We start from the raw sequence: 19,396 nt of genomic DNA, 5'->3' as shown, positions 1-19,396 counted from the left end.
TGTGTGTGTGTGTGTGTGTGTGTGTGTGTGTGTGTGTGTGTGTGTGTCTATGCCTGGGTGAGCATTTACGGGCATGATACGTGCCTGAGTGTCAGCTGTGTGTTTTCTGTAAATTATCTACCCTACTGTCAAACACATAGAGGGAATACAGGGCTATGCTGCTTTTGGTAATTAGTCTTAATGTTTAAGCATGTATTTTTGAAGGTCTTCTTTGGAGCAACATGCTACCTGGAAATGAATTACTTTCAAGATATATTTACAAAGGAAATATGAGCTTCCTTATTTCACAATATCTGCTGATAATCTCTCTTTTATAGCCAATATGATTACGCAGGCTCTCTACAAACATCTGGGACACTTCTTTTTTTCCTTCAATTTGTTCCATTTCTATTTTTAAAAAAACTAAACTGAAAATATCGTATTCAGGGTTTTCTTTTTAAAGGCTGGCAATTTCTTAGAATGGACACAGATATTCTTCAATCACAGTGCATGCAATTAAAGTATGCACAGACACACAAAAGGCCTAAATCAATGCATTTTCAAAATCAAAATGAAGGAAGAAAGAGAAATGGAATTCTGTGTGGTTACACAATTGGAAGACAAGAACTGGGTCAGAGCTACGTAACAGAGAAGGCAGTGGGAAAGGTATTCCAGAAAGGAGAATGGCCAAGTTGCCGGACAGTGTAGAAATGGTGCAATGACAAGAAAATGCCTGGGAATGGCAGAGGTAAAAAACGATTCAGGGAAAGTTAAAATGTCTCATACAATATTTAGGTTCATATATGTATTTCTGCCTCATTTCCTCTGTGACATTCTCAGTAACGCCTACACAGCATTCCAATGTTCTTAGAGTGAACTCATTGGGGAAAACTTAAACTGGTCCTAAGTTTGGAACGTCAGTTCATAGAAGATGAAAGGCAGAAAAGCGATAAGCAAGGAGTGCATATAGCCAGGATACATATGTTCTACTATGTTTCTCTTCCATTTTTTATTGAGATATAACTGACATGAAATATTGAATAAATGTAAGATGTTTAATATTTTTTTAAGATTTTATTTATTTGACAGAGAGAGACACAGCAAGAGAGGGAACACAAGCAGGGGGAGTGGGAGAGGGAGAAGAAGGCTTCCCACAGAGCAGGGAGCCCGATGCGGGACTCGATCCCAGGACCCCAGGATCATGACCTGAGCCAAAGGCAGACACTTAACGACTGAGCCACATGATTTCATACATGTATATATTGCACAATGTTACCAAAATGTTAGTTAACACCTCTTTCTGCTCACGTAATTACCATTTTGGATTGTAACTGTCATGGTGAGAACCTTAAAATTCTACTCTCATAACACCTTGCAAGTATACAATTCCATAATTACTTAGTACCATGCTATGCATTACATTCCCAGCACCTATTCATCTTATAACTGAAAGCTTGTACATTTTGACCAAAATCTCCACATTTTTTATCCCCCAGCCCCTGGTAACCATCAATCTACTGTTTCTTTGAGTTCAAAGTTTTTAGATTCCACAAGTAAGCGAGATCATACAGAATTTGTCTTTCTCTACCTGACTTATTTCACTTAGCATAATGTGCTGAAGGTCTCTCCGTGTTGTTAGAAATGACAGGATTTCCTTCTTTTTTTGGAGAATGGAGAATACTCCATTGTATATATATATATATACCACTTCTTTACCCATTCATCTACTGATGGACACTTAGGTTGTTTCTAAGTCTTGGCCATGGTCAATGCTGTAATGAGCATAGGAATGATAATACCTCTTTGAGATTGTGATTTCATTTCCTTTGAAGATATGCACAGAAGTGGGATTGCTTTTCATATGTTCATTCTACTTTCAATTTTTTGAGAAACCTCCATATTGTTTTCCATAGCAGCTGAACCAGTTTACGTGCCCACCAACACAGCCAAGGATCCCCATGCACCCACATCCTCACCACCATTTGTTATCTCTTGTCTTTATAGCCATTCCAGCAGGTGTGAGGTGATATTTCACTGTGGTTTTGATATTCTATAATGTTTAGTATACTCTGATCCACATCAATCTGAACTTAACACAGTAGAGAAAAAGGATTATAAAACAAGGAAATTATTTTAATGCATTGTCAATGTTTCTAAATAAAGTGCTGTTCTGGGGACAGTTAGGCCAGGAACTAGCACAAGACAAAATCACAGGCATGATTTACGTTAAGTCAGTTAGTATCATTCAGCGCTGCAACCAGGGAGTAAATCTTGTCTTTCATATTTCTCTGCTCTTAAGGCGACCAATGCAAAAGATGCATGAATGCATACGATCTAGATTTGCGGGGGGCGGGGGGGGAATGAGGCTTAAACGTTATTAAATGACATGACATTACAAATTGCGACTTTGCACAACTTTTGATTCTACAATTTTTAATACTGTCTTAACAGGTTTAAATGAGGTTTTCTCAATTTTAACACTATTGAAATTTTGGACCACATTAGTTTTTGTTCTGTGAGGTTGTCCGGTGCATTAAGATGTTTAGCAGTATCTTTGTTCTCTACCCACTAGATGCCAGGAGGAGTTCCCCACCCCAGTTACAAAAATCAAAATTGTCTCCAGATGTTGTCAAACGTCTCCGGTGGGAGGCAAATGGGGCAAAACCTCTGGCTGAAAACTACTAGTTTATAAGATAAACTAAGCTTCAAGACTAAATTTTTTGGAAACATAATTTTACTAGAGAAATTAAACTTAAGTGTTTGTTTTCCAAGGTGAAAATGATGTTTTCTCAATAGCTGCTAAATAGTTTCAGCGGTGTTCAATTTACAAGTGTACAGTTTCAATTTTGGGTATTTTCATACACCTTAACATAACTGAACTAAATACACGAATCTACATCATAAGCCAATATTTTAGGCAAAGAGGAATTTGAAAACTGTTTAATAGCTATGCTGAATTTCCAATTAGGATGTCACCATCCATTCACACTCTTAATACATTATATCTGTCCAAAATACAGTGATAATAAAATATAAAAAGAGAAATATAAAGCTAGGATCAAACTATAAGGTAAAATCTCTGTAGTTTCCAAAGAAAATCCCAAAGCAGGGATGGAGCCATACTCACAAATCTATTCTCACAACGTTCTGGAATCTAAGTGCAGAAGTGGAAAGAAAAGCTGGAAGGTAAAGGTGATAAGGGAGACTGGAGCTTGGATAACTGAGAGAACTCAGCAGGTGGATTAGATTCCTTCTCTTTAATAAATTAAAAAAAAAAATACCCATCCTGAAACTGTCTGGACTTCAGTTTATATATGCAAAGAACCTTCCTCCCTCGCATTTCTTCTGAGGTTATTTTACTTCTTCCTGTAGTTTTATCCTTTAGAAAAGAGCTTCGATGGGGTGTCATGAATGGCTTACAGATGTGTATGAGATTTTGGAGCTCCCCAGCCCTCGGTGTGGCTGGTGGATACCAGAATGGCTAGAAACTCTGGGCTGATTTCTGGACCATGACCGTTCTCCTCTTCCTCCCTCAGAATACTGCAGAAGTATTATTATTTGAGGTACTCTGTGATTTGAAAATGCTTAGGAGTCAAAGTGTTACTACTTCGCTTTATGAGGGTCTTTATTAGATGGCCAGCACTGCCATAACGAATCCCACATACCGGTGGCTTACAAGTTTACTTTCTCACTGTGGTAAAGATGAAAAAAACTTTAAAATCTAACAACCGTGCATGACTTAATCTTCTAGCACACTATTAGGAAACCTCCCTAATGAAGAGTAACATCATACTAAATGGGAACATGTTGAAAGCTTTCTATCTGAGTTTAAAAAGGAGACATCATTGTTATAAAGGTCACAGCCAAATAAATTAGATGAATTTTTAAATTCTTAAATACAAGTCCCAAGGAGCAATCACTAGAGGAACTTGGAAAGACTTTATGTTCACTACAACAATAATTAGTAAAATCCAAGCTATTTATATCTACTTTTGAAGTTATATGACTCAAAAAAGGCTGAGCATGGTAAAGGAGACTTTCAAACCCAGTGATTTCTGGGGGAAAAAAAGGTAAGTAAAATGATCAGCACTCACACAAAAATGTTTATAAATAAGCAAGACTCCAGCAGCAATGTATTTATTTTCTTGAGAAAATTAGCAAATAGACAAATTTACATGAGATGGAATTTATGTTATTGTTCGTACTGGAAAAGGCAAGAAGGGAGCTATTGATATTAGGTTTTGATTTTTCTTTAAAATCTGACCTTTTGATTTTATATACATAATCTAAATTAGAAATATCATTTTAAAGAAAAGTCATGTTTATTTTAGAAAGAATGGTCTCATCTGACTCTTTTTTCTTGATGAAAGCCTAATTAGATATGCAAACTTGATCAAGTTCAAGATGGTAAACACTGGGCATTAGAAAACCCTCAATTATTAATGAATTATAAGAAATGTGTTGAATACATTTTAACAAAAGAAAGCATTTAAATATTGTAACACAGAAGATGCTCATCTTAAAAAATTCCAGTATCAGGAGTAAGAAGTTAATAAAAATATGTACAGCCAGACCAGCTATTTTCATGCATGTACTTCCCCATTCCCTCTCCCTATAAATACCCAGTCAAGCCTAACGAATTGCAATTTAAGAAGATTATCTTACAAAGCTGCTTCTTCCAAGGATTTTATAGGCTAATCTGGAATCAGAGAAGTTTCTTAGTGGAACAGCAGTAAATGGGGTTCTTGGGACATATCTCACGGGTTTATCCCTTCCATTTTTTCCAGAATCACCTGGGGTGACACAAACTATGACCTAACATGGAAATATGACATCATAAGCCAAATAACTATGCATATAAGAAGTAAAACCATATAAAAGAAAAGCAATGAAGTGGACATCAACCACCATATAAAATATAAAACTTTTAGAAGTAAATGCTCAAGAGCTTTAAAGAAAAATAAGTATCCTAAATTGTATAAGGGAAGATATAGTAATGTGCTTTTAACATGCTATAATAATAATAATAATATATGAAACCAAGAACCCATCCAGAATAGAACTGCAAAGGAGTCGGGGAAGTATAAAATCAAAAGGTCAGATTTTAAAGAAAAATCAAAACCTAATATCAATAGCTCCCTTCTTGCCTTTTCCAGTACGAACAATAACATAAATTCCATCTCATGTAAATTTGTCTATTTGCTAATTTTCTCAAGAAAATAAATACATTGCTGCTGGAGTCTTGCTTATTTATAAACATTTTTGTGTGAGTGCTGATCATTTTACTTACCTTTTTTTCCCCCAGAAATCACTGGGTTTGAAAGTCTCCTTTACCATGCTCAGCCTTTTTTGAGTCTCCCCACACTCTAAGACAGGTCACAGGTGATAGGAAACCATACAGAGAATAGGATCATCTGTAACATTTAATTCAAGTAAAAATACCAGCTGGAGAATGGGTAAATTAACTTGCGGTGTAGTCATATACTAAAATAATATGTACTATGGACATAAAAAAGTCATGCCCTCACACATCAAAATGGATGCATCTCAGGGACGGAATGGTGAGAGAAAAAAACAAGTTGGGAAATACAATATGAAACCATGCAAAACCAAGTAATACTCTGTTCAGAGATACAACCACATGTGGTAAAAGTTTCAAAAAGTATCACATAATATACACTTAGTGAACGTTGGTCTCTGTGGGTAGAGAAGGAAAATGGGAATCTGGAAAGGACCTTCAGAGGCCTCAAAGATTTGGGTAGTTTTTCTGTTTGTTTTTTTTCTAAGGCAGAAAGGGAGTAAATGGGTATCTGTATTAGTATTCTTTATACCGGAATATGTAACATTATTCTGTATATAATCAAGTTTTATAAAACAGTTCTGACAAAGAAAAGCAAAAGGAAAAACAAAGGACAATCAAATGAGAAAATAATTAATAAGCAGACTTCTTTAAAATCACAGCAGAAGGGAGGAAGCTCTGAGAAAGAATTCCATCCAGTAAATTCAAGGAAAGGAAAGCTGAAACATAGATAGATAAAGAGGATCTCAGCAAGTGGAGAGGGAAATCATACATTTGGCAAAGGGAAAAGCCATCAGGAGTGGTGGGAAACCAGAGGCTCTACTGTAGGCTGGAGGGAGCCAAAGATGTGGGATGAGTCTGAAAATAAAGGTGGCAATGTGAAGGGACTTCGGGCTCTGTTAATGAGCTTGTAAAGTTCATTTCTTTCTTCCTTTGTTCTATATTTAAGAAATACTGGAAGTCTGTCAAGATATTTCCAATAGTATATCCTCAATATTTGTTTGAAAGCAAAGCTGTTTGTCCTGTGGAGGATGAATTGGAAAGAGAAGAAACAGGAAGAGTGAGGGGCCCAAAACCATCTAATCAAGGCCCCCTCTACAGCAAGCACTGTTCTGTTGCCTTTATGCTTAGACCTCCTACAGAAAATGTGACTTGCTGTATACCCTTGCTCTATGGCTAGACGAATTTCCTCTGCATTTGAAATTCTTGCCTTTCAAAATGTTTACTGTAGCAACATTGCTGGTTTCTTTGCCCAGAAAGCGGGGGGGGGGGGGGGGGGGGGGTAAAAAAAAAAAAAAAAAGTCAAGTAAGGGAAAAAAAAATAATAAAGAATGAGCGATAAGAGCAGAGAGAACAAGAAAGCAGTGGGCTGGGAAGAAAAAACCAAGCTCAGCAAGGCTGCTCTCTGGCTGTGAGCAAAGTACTTAACCTTGCTTGTTTTCACTTTCTTCATCTGTAAAAAGAGAAGTTCAGCTGGATAACCCTGAGTCCCTCCAGATACATAAATGGCTGGTATGATTCCATTATGTTGTATGATTCTATTAAAAAGGTACAAAGTCATTCTTGGAGAGCTTTCTTTGTACTGAAGATACTAAAGCAAGTATTAAAATGATGCTAAAAATATATTCTATAATTATACGGAAACATTAATTTCAACGTTGTAATTTTTTGAGGGGCTTAATTTGGATCTAGGAATAAAATGAAACATGAATGACTGCCTGAATCTCTCCGCAAATTATTATCGTGTTGATGGCAAAAGGGAGAATTCAATGATCTGCCCAGCACTGCTCATCATCACATGTTGTTTTTGAGACTGGAATTCAACATCTTTTCCCTGTGCTGTGCTGTAAAATGATGGCATATTTCCCAACACATGCAGGGTTCTTAATCCTGCTAAGACTGGTCTATTTAAGTTACCCAATCCTCGATCCCTAATAACCACTCCAAAAAGAACATTTTCTTTTTTTTTTTTTTTTAAAGATTTTATTTATTTATTTGAGAGAGAGAGAATGAGAGATAGAGAGCACGAGAGGGAAGAGGGTCAGAGGGAGAAGCAGACTCCCTGCTGAGCAGGGAGCCCGATGTGGGACTCAATCCTGGGACTCCAGGATCATGACCTGAGCCGAAGGCAGTCGCTTAACCAACTGAGCCACCCAGGCGCCCCAAAAAGAACATTTTCAAAAGCAGCAGAGCAAGGGGAAGATGTGATGGTTGAAAAATAAATATAAATCAATCAAAATTAATACCATCAATAAAATGATAATGGAAAGAATTACTATTATAGTCATCACAATTATCAAAGGTTGTGGAATAAGAAAGCTATACTTGGGAAGTATCTCATAGATTAATTTATCTGTGCCTTTTTCATTTTAACTCTAAAGCAGAAAAACATGTGTTGACTGGTCTCATGTGTTTTTGTTTTCATACTTTTTGTGACCTTACTGTGGTTAAGTCCTCTTTTGTCCTGGCATCTTACTAATACAATTAAATAGTTAAAACTGAATTATTAAAAAAGTAAAATTAGCAAGTATAATTTGAAATAGCTATTACTGGGAGGAACTTACTTGCATCAGAAACTTTGCTGAGAAATTTAGGTACATTCTTGTAATTCATCACAAAGATTCTCTCCTAGCCAGGCTCTTCTTGAGCCCTTTCTCAAGGAGGCCTCAACCTGGGCCTGTAAGGATTTGAACAAAACACTAATATAGTTTCTAACAGGCCAAGGCCACATATCTCTACGATGACTATAGCCCCACTAATAGTGCATTCTTGCAAAAACTCAAGGCTACCAAAAGAATTTGCAATTTGCTCCATCCAACACCTGAAGACAGAGCCCCTGTCTCCCAGTTTCTACAGGAGGGTAGGAGCCTAACTTGTATAAGCTCTGGTTAGCAAAACCAGATTGGTTTCATATGGACCAAACCCTCTCCTTACTGCTTTTTATAATTTTTCACTTCCCTCGCTCTACTAAGCCCCCACTGACCCATCTCCTTATTCCCTCATTTTCCTTTTAAAATTCTGAGTCATCTCTGTACAAATCTAATGAGTTCAGTTCATACTAATCTCTTCCTTATCTTTCTATTGCTGATTTAAATCTGTCCTTACCACTTTAACTACTGTCCAACATTGTTTAACTTTGTGACACTAACAAATTCTCAGTAAATGATGATGAAAATAAGCCAGAAAAATCAACTTATTTAGAAAGATAACAAAATTAGGAAGTAGTAGAGCCAAAATTTCAATCCAGGTCTGTGTGATAATCACTGTCAATTACCTTGTTTCTCTTTTGGATAAGTATTTCTTAAAAATCAAGAATAAATCCTATCTTGAAGGTTAATTGATGACATACCATCTAAAGTATGAGATACAGGTTTGTGAAAACCCATATGCCATTAGAATTTGCAAATGAGGAATCTAACATCTGTTAAAACTGCATTAAAATAATTGAATTCATAAAGGAAATATGACAGCCTAAAAATAGATCTATGTAAAATAAAAATTAAAAAGATTATATAAAATTAAAAAGAACACTGACATGCTTTCCTTCTGCAATTAATGGAACTGATAAGTATAGAAAATGTTTTTTCTATAGAATTCCAACTAGATGTTTATAAATTTCCTCAGCAGAAGACACAAGTATGGTTTATACAGAGGTTCAAGAATCAGGGAGACTGAGGCTCTACACACAGTCCTCCATTTATTGGTCATGGGACCTGGGCAAATTATTTAATTCTCAGAGCCTCTTCAGCTACATAATAAAGCCAACATCATGGTACACAGAATTCCAAGATGGTTTCCAAGATTTCTGGTCCATCTATACATGCCCTACATGATCTTCTTCTGAATGTGTGTGGGACTTGTAAATACGATGAACTATCACTTTCATGATTAGGTTACATTATATGATAATAGTGATCATATTTTGCAGATGTAGTAAGTTCCCTAATTAGTTAACTTTGCTTTAATGAAAAGGCTATTATCCTAGGTAAATTCGTAAGCTCTTAAAAGAGGGTTTTGATGCCAGAGAAATGTGCTTTTGCTGGCCATGAAGAAGTAAATTGCTATGTTGTGAGAGGATCTAGATCTTTAAGCATGTTATCTTTTGGAGCCTCCAGCTCACAGCCAGCAAGAAAATGAGAACTTCAGCCCTAAAACCACAAGGAACTGAATTCTGCTAACAACATGCCTCCTCTTGTAAGAGAAGCTCCAGCTTCAAAAGAGAGTACTGGCTGACAACTTGAACCTACTGAGACCCTGAGCAAAGATCCAGCTAACTCATGCCCACTCTCCTTGGGACAGCTGAATCACTCCTTGGTCCCATCACAGTACTAAAAATGCAATCTCAGATTATAAAGCATTTTTTTAAGCCATCTCAGTTCTTTTCTCTTATAACAAAGTCAAGAAGGAAATAATAAAAGTCCCACTTGACTTACTATCACTTTATTATTTTTAAGACTTTCTGGGGAAAAATAAACCTTCATGATTACCCTAAATCTCCTATTTTCTTTTCTTCCATACTCCAAATGTTCAAATCCAAATTCTAAAAATGGAATGAACTCCCATATGCAGTAATCTTTCCCAAACTATAGATGGTCACTGAAAGGGTCATCTCTGTTACAGGGCACCTATTTCAGTTAGGATCTCTCAGCCACAAATAAAATAATACCTGACTAAGGTGGTTTAAGCAAAAATGATGTTCTCTTATTCCATATAAAAAAGAAGTCTAAAACAGACTTTGATTTAGCAGCTGACAAATGGAACCTAGATTCTTCCCAATTTCTATCCTATAATTATCAGGTGTTGGTTATGGCTTTTCCTAGCACAAGATGGCTGTTGTAGTACTGATCATCATATTCTTAATAGCATTGTAGGCAGGGAAAAGTGGATAATGTCATAACGGGTCTTCACCTTATGATTTTTCTTTTTTTTTTTAATTCATAAGCTGAAGCTTGATAAAGAGCATTCCAGCAAGACTCCCTCTTAGGCTCTTCCATTAATGCTGACAAAGGAGAATGGGACTGCCACAGATGACACAGACTAATACAACTTATTCCCTAGTAAGGGACATGTTGCCATCCAAACACGCTAAAATGTCTCATAAGATGTAAAGATGGGGAAACGGAATGCCTGGGTGGCTCAGCAGGTTACGCATCCGCCTTCAGCTCAGGTCATGATCCCAGAGTCCTGGGATCGAGTCCCACATTGGGATCCTTGCTCAGTGGGGAACCTGCTTCTCCCTCTGCCTGCCGCTCCCCCTGCTTATGCTCTCTCTCTCCTCCCTCTCTCTGATAAATAAATAAAATCTTTAAAAAACAAGTCTAAAAAAAAGAAAAGAAAGAAAAGATGGAGAAATGGCTATTGGATGGGCTAGCAACAATGGCTACCTTAACTCTCTTTCCCCGATGTTGTGAAAGCTGAGGATGCTTTTGGTGTCCATTTGTCTTATAATAATAGGGCTTTGCACAAATTTGATAAATTCATATGGCATGGATTAAGGAATAACTTTACTGGGAAAGGTGGAAATGTACAAAGTTACAAATACTAAGAGAAGACAATTATCCTCCATCTTCCTATTATTCCTCAAAGAATTGTGCTGGGGCCTGACAGATTTGCTGGAACGAAAGTCAGGCTTCTATTTCAGTGAAGGGACCCCGTTCCCACATTACTTTTAATTCCTTTTTTTTTTTTTTAGATTTTTTATTTATTTGACAGAGAGAGAGACACAGCAAGAGAGGGAACACAAGCAGGGGGAGTGGGAGAGGGAGAAGCAGGCTCCCAGCCAAGCACAGAGCCCGATGCGGGGTTCGATCCCAGGACCCTGGGACCATGACTTGAGCCAAAGGCAGACGCTTAATGAATGAGCCACCCGGGTGCCCCCACATTACTTTTAATTTTATACCTATCAAATTAAAGGATGCATAGACTGCATGGACACCAGGACTCTGGTACTCACTTTTTCTAGGAGTTGGGGAAGGATAGCTGCCCCGCACCTGAGGACAATGTGTTCTATAAAAAGTTGCCATCTCCTTGCATAGAAGAGATCTCTAATCCCATGTAAACTTTTATTCAGTGTAGCCCTTCCACTAGAAAGAGTTGGGTGGACCTGTTCAAGTTGCCTCATTTCCCAGGCAATCCAGAATGAAAACATATAATCATTTCCAAAAAAATTCTCCCCATGGTCTCATCAAATATACATGTTTCCATCATGGGAAGTGGCCTATCCACATGATGAATAGGAGGAGAGGGATCTTATCATTCATTCCTTTATCCTAATCTCCCATTCCCTGATTGACTTTGGTGTCCAATTCATTGGGACTTATCATCTCCTTGGGGGTGAGTCAAATTTTTTGTATTGTTCTAGTGTTGCATAACAAGCTCTGTGCAGATAGAGTTGAATTTTATCATCACCAATGACCTCTAAAAACAAGGCAGGGTGAGCAGAGAACCACCCAGTGCAAAACCAGTGTCTATTTGGGCCCTTTCAGATACAACCTACCATTTTTACATTAAGATCAAAGGAATAAAGGACAAAGATTTATTGTTCTTGCCCCTTACTCACAGATTTCCAAGTATCCAGGAGCCCTCTAAGAACAGAGCTCTAGCTGCTCCCTCAAAGGACCCTCCCTTCAACACATCATTCAGCAGAAACCACTGATTTGAATCACCTCAAATTTCAGCTGTTGATGACCAAAGAAGCCACTGTTGCTGATAAAAGAAATTATTTTCTAAAGTGACAACTAATGCTGGTGGTGTCAAACCTGATAATACTGCCATCCGTGTAGCTCAGCATAATGACCATCACCTCTACCCTCCAAAGGAATTAAAAGTGCTAATGGTGATCCCAGCCCTGAAATGCTGAGGGCCACACTGCAGCTATAAACGTCAAGGTTCAGGTGCCTATTTCTACACAAAAATTAGTGGCTCCCTTTAATGCTGAATTTCCTTGCACAAATTCTATACATTCATTGCTGCCTTAAGTCCTAAGCCTTTTTAGTTCTTACTCTTTTTTTCCCCCTACAATTCCACTACCTTACAATTTTTTCATATTGGGCAGGAAGGGAATTTGAGTGACATACCCTTTACTAAAACTGTAGTATTTTCTCTAGATCAATGACAACATATGTTTTAATTAGAGTCCCTTATAATTAATTCTTTATTAAAAGTCTCCTCATTCCCCCACATAAATAGACCAATGTCTATCTTAAAGATGTGTCTGAATGCTGGGATACATAGAACATTGGCTCAAACTAACGACCCCTTTCCTCCCAACTCCCAACATAAAAAGCTTAAATATTCATCCTTTTCCAATATTTGTTATTCTTCACGTGTTCCCCTTGTTGATTGTGCACAAAGTCCTTGAAAAGTAAATAAGCCCAAGTGGCTACTTCTCAGAACATCAATAAAAGAGTAGCTTTCATACTCTCCCATATGTGTTTCTAGAGTGCTTAAAAAGATTTTAAAAAGCACATCCTGTTTCTATACTTTTAAAAAATATAAAAAACAAACAAAAACACAAAGATAAAATAGCTAGAAATAAAGAGGAAAGGAATCTTCAGAAGACAGGCAAACCAGTGACAGCTACTGAGTGAAAAGAAAGGAGGCTGAATGTTGGGATTGAACTTGGGGATTCGCATGAGGTCAGGGAGGAAGTCTGCCAAGGATTAACAGAAATGACTCTGCATGTTCACCGCATCTCCTTTCCTGCCTGTACCACGTCTTTCCTTACCCACTATCTTCTCAGACCAAAGTCCCTGTATGCTGCATCTGGGAAGGACTGATTCTTTCCCTCTTTCCTCTTTAAACAAAGGATATGTGAACTCTGAAACTATATTTATGATAAAAAGGATGTAGTATTTCAATCTCCTATGAGACTGCCCTTTAATACTGATGAGGGAGCAAAAGGCAAGCTGAGGGCAAAACACAAGCTCACACCCCACAACCTAACTGCCCCCCTCACACACACAGGTGGACTATATGGGACATTCCTCAGGCACTCCTGGCTGCCCTAGAATAAAAGGAAAACCAGATGGTTAACTGAGAGAGAGCACAGTCCTGTAGGACCTAAGTCTCCATCAGCCGTAATGATTTACAAGAAAAAAAGCAATCTCCAGAAACCTACAGACTCAATTTCCTGGAGCCCTAACATCACCCTCACCTCCGTAAGACAGAAAAATCTTATATAATCAGTCACTCCTCACAATCCCTAAAAACACTTTTTTGCACCAAAGACCTCTCAAGAATTCTTTCTTGGTCATCAGCCCTAACTACCTTATAGAACAGCATGTTCAGGGAGCAAGATTTAACACACACCAAAAAAAAAAAAAAAAAAAAAAAAGAAGGGCTAATTGACCTGAGTTTTCTGCCCTCCAGTGAAATCCTGTTTGCCCCAGGCATTTTGTAAAACATTAAGAAAGAAAAAAATGAGGATAAAAGGGCCCTGCCAAACAAACGTAAACTGGAAAAAAATCACCACATGCTAAAAGAAATCTTACCACATTAAGTACAAGTACATTGCATTACTATCTCTAATTCTCTACCCTTCCCCTATCCACATCTTTTTGCACAGGACTTGACAGTTCCTCCTCCCAAGAAAGAGGCCACAGATATGTTACACCCCTTGCCTCTGGGTTTGCTACCCGATCTGCTGTGCTTAATGGAATATGAACTGGAAAAAAAAAAAAAAAAAAAAGAGGCTGTGCTATCATACCTGCTCCCCTTCACCAGTGCCGCAGCAGGAGCACAGGCCCAGGCTAGCTGGGATGGGATGGGAGACGTACGGAACTGAGCCACTCAAGGGCATCCTGAGCCTACAGGAGCACACCCTGCACTAGGGAAATTCATGTTGCTCTGTGCTACTGAGATTATGTAACTGACTGTGGCCATAAATTAGCTGATACCACACCCAAGGATTCCAACTCCTTCCACTTACAGAGGAGAAAACTAGACCCCCAAAGTGGAACAGACCCATGCCAGTGGCCGGCCTGGAAGTTAGGCCCTGAGACAGAACCTTGCAAATGCGGGTTATGACTCTACACATGGTTCCTGACCATCCTCATGGGCATTGGAAAGCCAGCTCATTTCCCTGCATCTCAGTACTTCATCTGTAAATGGAGGAAATATAGATGCTGAACAAATAACTAAAAACCATCTGGCCTAAGTATGAGAATCAATGTGAAAACACTTTATAAAAAAGGGAGAAAAAAGGTAATAACCTTAGCATTTAATGTAGGCCAAGTACATGATTAAACATTTACTTACAAGATGTCATTTTATCTCATTTAATTTTTGTGATAAGATTTAATGGATGAGCAAACTGAGGCTCAGGAAACTTAAGTAACTCTGACCTGAGGACCTTAACCCCAACAGCACTTGACATGTTTTTATTAATCAGTTGGTAGCCTACTGCTTGGAGTTCAGGAGAACTGTTAGCCATTGTGAAATAAACAAATTCCTGCCACTGGTCACCTAAAAACATGCTACAAAGCTATTCAAATTAGAATGACTGCTTTTCTATCTCTGATCTGAAAATTATATCAGCAGCATTTTTGTTTTTTACATGTAGACACCTGCCATCTGCCATTAATGGTCACCTTGGTGGCTAATTACAACATTCCACCTGCTTTGGAAGATGACTACCCTTCTCTATGAGGTGCTCCCAGAGGCATAAGGTGCATTTCAATTATGCCACATGGCCTATATTTTGATACAAACTATACCAAACATACCTTCCAAACTCATTAAAAATATGTATTTTTAGGTTTAACTTCTCCAGATGAGAAGGACTGACTCTCTTTGAGGTGTCCCATAAGACTTAAATTAAATGTATCAAGAAATGCCTCTGAAAATCTGGGGGTGGGGGGGGACATGCTAAGAGACAAAAGAATTTTGCACCAACAAATGTTATATGAGAAAATATGAGGTCAGTGTAAATTACTGGGAATGCTCATTAGCAGTACAGCATCTTGACTTGAATGGGACTTGAGAGAAGCCACAAAAAGAATGAAAATTGTATTAGGGCAAATAACCTCTCTGATCTTTTCTCAGCCTCCAAAGTATTTAGTTAAAACTTCTCTCCTGGATTCCTAACTGTATGGTGGGTTTACATACAAGAACGACTTTCTCTGAGATGAAATCTCATGCAATTTCTTAGGGTCTTCAGGCGTTTTGCTTAATCCAGATTAAAATAAGTCAATCAGAAGGATTAAAGGAATATACTTTTATTCCACCTTAAAATCTCCTTGCCAATAAAATGCATTTGACAAAGATTCCACTAGTAGGTCTTAAAACTTACAACATCCTGAAGAAAATGAGGTGTGATGTTGAAGGAAGATAATGGAATCCTGCTGGAATGTGAGATGATCTTTCTCATGGCTAAATTCCATTCTGATTATTTTCATCACACTGAGTCACAAATTCCAGGTCACACAGGAAGGGGCAAGGAGTTATGGCTTCCTCTTCAACCTCCTATAGAGGTTTGTAGGTCCACTTGTCTTTATTTTTGAATAGAAATCTTTTTCTTAAGTTTTATTATTTTTAAATAATCTCTACACCCAAAGTGGGGCTTCAACTCACAACCCTGAGATCAAGAGTTGCATGCTCTACCATCTGAGCCAGCCAGGCGCCCCTTGAGTAGAAATCTTGGTCATCATTTCTGAACAAAAGACCGTGGACAAGAACTTTACAAATGCTTCATATTCCTTCCCTCGTTAAAGTAGTTCTAATTTGTATTGTAAATAGTAGCATACATTTGGAAAGAATCTCTTAAAGTTATTTGTGATAGTTAACTGGTTTAATAGTAAGCAATGAGCTTAATAAATTATGTACATATATATATATTTTTTGAAAGGGCACTATTCCAGTTCACAAAGGGAATTTTAACTTGAAACATCCTCTTTAACAGGCAAAATATACAGTCTTTTCAGTAGGAAAATATTGATGTATACTTTGAAAATTAATAAAGGGAAACTTCACTAAAATGGAGTTGGGAGACCAGCCAGGGGAGCTCTCAGACCTATCACTTGTCATCAATTGCAGACACAACAAAAAGAGATGTACCCTGCATAAGGATACTACTTTACCACCCCAGCAGGAGGAAGAAAGGCTCCATCCCCCACAATCCCTACAACCTCTCAGTTTCCCCCCAAACCCCTATGCCCCCATCCCCCCCCACCCCTGCCAATGAAACAGCCCAGCCAATGCAGCCAATGAAAGACAGTCACAGCTCAACCAAAAAAAATCCACTATGGTTCCAACTCCCAGTTTACTGCAATGGACTTTTTTGTTTATAACAGCCTTCCCAACTTCCCCTTTTCCTCTATAAAAGGGCCCATCCCCTCCTTTGTTCAGCTGATCTGTGTAAGAGTTTTGCTGCAGGTTGCCTGGCCTGATAACAAGTCTCTGCTCTTCCCAAATAAACCCTTTTTTTTTTCTGGTAAAATAATTGGCAGTTTCATTTTTAAGGTTAACAATGCGGTGGAAGACAACTGTGGCTTTGTGGTAGTATCCTATCTGCATTTCATAAACTCTGTGAAGTGCTTCCTGACATCCTGTCTGCATTTCAAACAATGCTTAACTATGGGCCAGATTTAAATTATAATTTACAATCACCAATATAAAAGTGCTCTTGAAAAAAATTATTTTAGTATTCAGCACTGAGATATAATTGACAAAACTGTAAAGTATTTCAAGTGTACAATATGATGATTTGATTAAAATATTTCTTTTAAATGAAACTCATCTATGGGTAGGAGAATGAGTTTTGTGTTTGTTATGAGTAATCTTTATTCAAATCAATTTCCCTTTTATTTGGGGATAATGAAAATAAAAAAGTAAAGCAGGGGCTTTCATATTTTCTATGTATGCTTCTGTTTAAAGATAATAAAGGATAGCATCTACACCAAAATATCTGTTGATGCAAAATGAACAAACCTTTTAGAATTTCTACAAGTAAGAAAGCGAGTTTTATTCAAGCCCAAGTTTGGACAGCTGCCCGGGAAACACGTTTTTCACAGGGAAGAAAGTGTTCCAGAGAATGAACAGTTTTCAAGCAGTTACAGACTTTTTACATCTTGTCAAAGCTCAAAAGATTATAGATTAGCATACAGGCAGGACTCACATGTTCACGTGTCAAGGAGTGCTAGGGAATAGGAGCACTGTTAGGTATCTTAAGGACAACAGGGTTTTCCTTTAGGCCACCCACGAAGCAGATGCACAATGTATGCTTGGTGGGCCGCAAGGCTCTTGGCTTAAACAAAGTTTATGTACAGTCATGCTGACGTAGATATCTAAAATGGCTTCCCTTATATCTCAGGCCTTTAGGGAGCTTTTTTTCTCATCGTAACTTCTGCAGTAGGCAAAGTATTTACATCAATATGTTAAGTGGTGGCAGGCTATTTTGAAATATCAGCAGAGATTCTCTTAATTTTTCCTTCTTTTATAAGACCTTGGTCTTTTTCCCCCACTCACACACCTAAACTATAGACATTTATTACTTTAGATAAACGATTTTACAGTAAAGAAAAACGATTTGAGATTCTAAAGGCAAAATCTAGAGTATGAGCAATTTTGAAAGAAAGAGAGCAAAACTCCCTAAGTCTCTGCCACTTATTATGACTGCCAGAGATGCCCCTGATTTGATGGTGGTGGGTAGGGGCCAGAAAAGAGGGGTAAAGAGTCAAAGTGGACAGTCAGCAAGGAAGAAGTGGAATTTTTGGTTCCTTGGGAAAGGTGGTATAAGCAGAAAGAGTTAGGGGTCTCTGGAAAAAGACAAACATAGCTTTCTTGATATAAGAAAAATCATTTTAGGGGCGCCTGGGTGGCTCAGCTGGTTGAGCGGCCGACTCGGTTTTGGCTCAGATCATGATCTCATGAGTCGTGACATCAAGCCCCATACCAGGCTGGGTGCTCAGCAGGAGTCTGCTTGAGATTCTCCCCCTCTCCCCTTCCCCCATTCACTTGCTCTCTCTCTCAAATAAATCTTTAAGAAAAAAGACATAAAAGAAAAATCATTTTAGCCCCCTACCCCCACCCCAACCATCTTGTAAAATAATGTAAAAACAAACAGCCACTATCAGGCCAGGAGATAGTCTAATCACATCAGGGTAAAACTCCCAGAGCTGATTCACAAACGAAGACTGACCTGGCACACATTCTTGAGTTTTCTTTGCTGGACCTAAGCCTCTTTGACCACTCAGATACCAGACCAAATGGAGCCCAAGAATTGATGATGTTAACCCTCTTGATGGCCCTTGTGATCCTGACCTGGACCCAGAAGGCTTAAGATGACTTTTGCCCCAATTCTATGCTGTATTCCCACTGCACAAGTCCCTTCGTAAATATGTATGCACCCTTGGCTTAAAACTTCCCATTTTGTTGTTCAGGGAGACACTGCTTTGGGAAAGATCCCTAGATTCCTCACTTGCTATAAGTAAAACCCTTCTTTTTCCTATTCTCTGGCTTAGTTGTGTCTTTTGGCTTGACACCCACCAAGAGATGAACCCAGTTTCAGTTAACAGTGGGTCCTGGTCCCTACCTACAATAACTGAAATCCCAGATCATTTGGGTATGGTTACAGACGCACCGAGAGATCACTGAATCTATATCTAGCTATCTTTTATTAAAGAACAATAATGCAACTGAGTAAATTTGAAGATCTAGTGGGTTTTATTAAGTGACTCACGAATCCAACTGGGCAGCATCCCATCTAGCGAATAGAGAGGAACTCTGAGGAGCTGTACAAAATGGGAAGAGTTTTACAGGAAGGAGCATGGGGGGCAAGGAAGTTATTAACAAAGAAAAACAAGGACTGTTTCAGCTAAAGTCACCTTCCATCGAGGGTAGTTTAGGGTATCTTACTAGGTGTATCACCTCATCTTCCTTTGGGGGGACAAAGAGGCCCCATGTGACAGATTACCTTATTGGTGTTGATCACAAAATTCCTGACTGAAGGGTTAAGACAACATTCCTGGAGGAGGCTGGAATTCCAATTCGAGTAGGTATTAAGCCCCAGTTTGGTGCCTTGGCTTAAGTGATGCCATTTGGGGACTGTGGTTTTCTTTTAAACACTTTCAAAGTCAGGTGGGCAAGGATCAAGTGTTCTAAAAAGCCACTATTCCCAGT

The 19,396-nt window shown here is 38.3% G+C and overlaps 1 long non-coding RNA gene across 1 annotated transcript in view; it reads right to left on the bottom strand.

The window, feature by feature from the left end:
• Nucleotides 1–15,621, bottom strand: part of LOC141370269 (uncharacterized) — an 89,159-nt gene extending 73,538 nt beyond the window's left edge. Inside the window, exon 1 of the long non-coding RNA XR_012374169.1 lies at nucleotides 15,570–15,621. This is a non-coding gene — a long non-coding RNA (uncharacterized lncRNA). The remainder of the gene's footprint in view (nucleotides 1–15,569) is intronic.
• Between the last annotated feature and the right edge of the window lie 3,775 nt (nucleotides 15,622–19,396).

Source organism: Callorhinus ursinus, unplaced genomic scaffold, assembly GCF_003265705.2.
Source record: "Callorhinus ursinus isolate GAN/ISIS: 27379988/994484 unplaced genomic scaffold, GSC_fseal_2.0 scaffold30, whole genome shotgun sequence".
NCBI classification, from domain to species: domain Eukaryota; kingdom Metazoa; phylum Chordata; class Mammalia; order Carnivora; family Otariidae; genus Callorhinus; species Callorhinus ursinus.
Note: the sequence above shows the minus strand (reverse complement) of the source record. Positions and strands in the feature narration are given on the sequence as shown.